This window comes from Falco peregrinus, chromosome 1, assembly GCF_023634155.1.
Source record: "Falco peregrinus isolate bFalPer1 chromosome 1, bFalPer1.pri, whole genome shotgun sequence".
NCBI classification, from domain to species: Eukaryota; Metazoa; Chordata; class Aves; order Falconiformes; family Falconidae; genus Falco; species Falco peregrinus.
In genome coordinates, this window is record NC_073721.1 from 40,218,744 (window position 1) to 40,221,564 (window position 2,821).

The 2,821-nt window shown below is 46.9% G+C and overlaps 1 long non-coding RNA gene across 1 annotated transcript; it reads right to left on the reverse strand.

Moving 5' to 3' along the window:
• Positions 1-1,099: 1,099 nt before the first annotated feature.
• Positions 1,100-2,392, reverse strand: LOC129783891 (uncharacterized). Its single transcript, XR_008745980.1, has 2 exons — positions 2,273-2,392; positions 1,100-1,813 (listed from the first exon to the last, which is right to left on the reverse strand). It is a non-coding gene; the product is annotated as an uncharacterized LOC129783891 (long non-coding RNA).
• Between the last annotated feature and the right edge of the window lie 429 nt (positions 2,393-2,821).

A 2,821-nucleotide genomic window follows, 5' to 3' on the forward strand; every position in this document is an offset into this window, starting at 1 on the left:
GTGCCATGGCGCCTCCCAAATGCCCTCGCTTAAGCGCTTCCCGCCTGCATTGCTGCCACCGATCCCGCAGACCCCCTTTCACCCTCCCCGAACATACAGCCAGTGCATCAGGGGGAGGAGGAAAAAGGTCTAGCTCCTCTTCCGGGTCTATAGGACCTGGGTCCAAAGGTTTATCAGCGTCAATGGAATCATTGTCCGAGTTGTCCTGTTCCCGCGCTCGGTCCTGTGCTGTGAGGGTCGCTGCAATCAGTGACAGGAGCTTTGGGGGCAGAGGAGGTGTGGACGGAATCGCCATCATTGACGGTGTGTTGAGAAGAGCCGCGCTGTCGGGGGGATTTACAGCCTCCCCTGGTTTAGCGCCGTTAGTAGAATTAGCCCACGCTTGGCAAAAGAGGAGTCAGAATTTGCCAGCAAGGCGCTAAACACATGCCTGCCACGGAGTCCCCCTCCACGGCAGCATCACACAATTGCCTGCCGACCGCTTGCCAGGCAGGAATTTGCAAAGTGCCATCAGGTGGAAAGTCCAGCACTTTGTCACGGATCCATTCTAGCAGAGTCACTAGCTGCGGACCCATCATCACATTCTCTAACAAAATTTGTGTAAAAGGAGAATATAGTGCATTTTGCGTGACAGTTTTCCGTAGTTCCTTAATCATTTCCCAGTGAAATGCCTGATATTGGCCCGGGTGTCTATCTTGTAATATCACGGGAAACGCGTGCGCTCCCTCTTTCATACTTTCCAAGTGCACTCTCCTCCAGCCCTCTGCAACGCGTCTGCCGATAGGATTTTCATCATCGCTGCTGCTCCCCTTATTACCGCTCTGCCGCACCACTCGCTTCCTCCTTACTTTTGACTGTTCCTGTTTTAGCCGCAAAAACGAAATGTGCTGCTCCAGTTCCTCCAGGCTGTAGCCTCTGTAGCAGTAAAGGTAATTCGGCACCTACCCATTACTGGGTAGCGTTGCCACACCGTCACCATTGAGAGTCCTCAGAAAACATTTGAGTAATAGATGTTCCAGTTGTCTCAGAATAGAGGTTAAGAATTTGCTCCCAGGTTCACGCACTGTTTTATAGGCTCTTAAATAAGTGAATTCCTGAGAAATGTGACAGCTGCTTTATTCAGACAGGACAGTTCAATACAACTTCACCTTTTGCCATTCACCACAGAAATGATACAGAACCTCTAGATACCCGAGCAGTTAAGTACAAAAATGCAGAATACCCAGACTCACCCAGATGTGATCATAAAACAAAACCAACCCCCAAGCCACCACAAATTCAGCCTTCTTCCCTTGCTGCTTCCGAGGGTTTTTTCTTTTCTTTCAAAGCAGCTATTACATTGCACGTTTGCATGCCCTCGCTTCCTCTATTATTCAGTAACCAAACAGCCCCTGGATGCTGGAGAGAAGCAAGGTCTCCACGGGAAGAGTCTTCACATCAACCTGAATTACGGCCTTTCCAACAAACGAAAAAAAAAAAAAAATAAATACTGTCCCATCAGACAGGAGACAAAATCATCCAAAGTCCTACATCCCTTTCCCACAAGCAGGACACAGTTGACAGATTCAACAGCTTTCACGTTGTAAAGCTGCTCGGAAATAAGGCTGTTCATGCACGCGCTGTTGCAATTCCACACACACGCTTCTGAGGCCACCTTCTGTCCGTTCTGAACCAATACCACACCAAACCGTCACGGCCCAGTAAGTGTCAGCTTTGCAGGACGGGGCAATCTTCAGGTTCAATACTAGTCGCTAAGCTCCAGATCGTATGTATTCAGGGTAGAGCTGCTTTGTAGTAACCCCTCGGATAACAGCTGGAAAAGAAAGACCGCTGTTTTCATTACAGAAGTATCAGACGAGTCAGAAAAGTTGTGTTTTCCTCCCAGTAGCCCCTAACTCTCTCACAGAACCTCCCATAGCTAAGGAACCAACCTAAGGTTTTGCAGCTGCGCTCTCTGCTTGTCTCAACACTCTTTTAAAGTATATGAAGAGCAAAACTGACAAAAATTGGTAAGACTGAACAAAGTTTGGCAGTACATAACACAGACTAAAATAGCAGTAGATGACAATTCTTTTGCATGTTCAGTTCTAAACACATCCTGCGAAAATAACGACAGAAGTGTTTGTGCCTGCACAAGTGGCTGGGCAATGAAAGCCCTAGAATTCAAGAATCTTTAAAACAAGCTCTGCCTTCGTGGCGTAGTACCTTCTCTCTCTCTGTCTACATGAAAACATTGACTGAGTTGTTCATCAACAGTTTTCCCCTTCCTTACCCAGTTTGCCCAGCAGCATCTGTCCAGCATCTTTAATATCATTGTACTCATGGAGCGAGCAGAGAAATGTGCTGCTCCAATTCCTCCAGGCTGTAGCCTCTGTAGCAATAAAAGCAGAAAAGGTCAAAAATGCTGTTGCCCCTACTGACCCAGCACAGCAAGCAGATTTGAGACGCTCAAGCCTGGCACTATCCAAAGCAGAATCCGAAGGCAGCAAGTACAGTTGCTGCAAGTCATCAACACGAAAGCTACAAATGAGTAGACCCTCATTTTGTGTGGGGTTTTTTTTGCCGAATCGACTTACAAAAAAACCCCAACCCACCCGAATTCTCAGAATCAAGTAGAAACAGGAATAGGCTGTGGTGAATTCAGTTTATATCTGTATCTCTAATCTGTAGCTAGTGAAAAAAAAACGCGTGGTGGTAAAGCAAAAAAGCTTTGGGAACAGCCTTTGTTGTTCTACCATTTCCGTTCTCTGTACTACACGTGACCTTAGAAAATAACACTCCTTTGCAACAAATAACCCACAGAGGTACCCTCTCTTTAAAA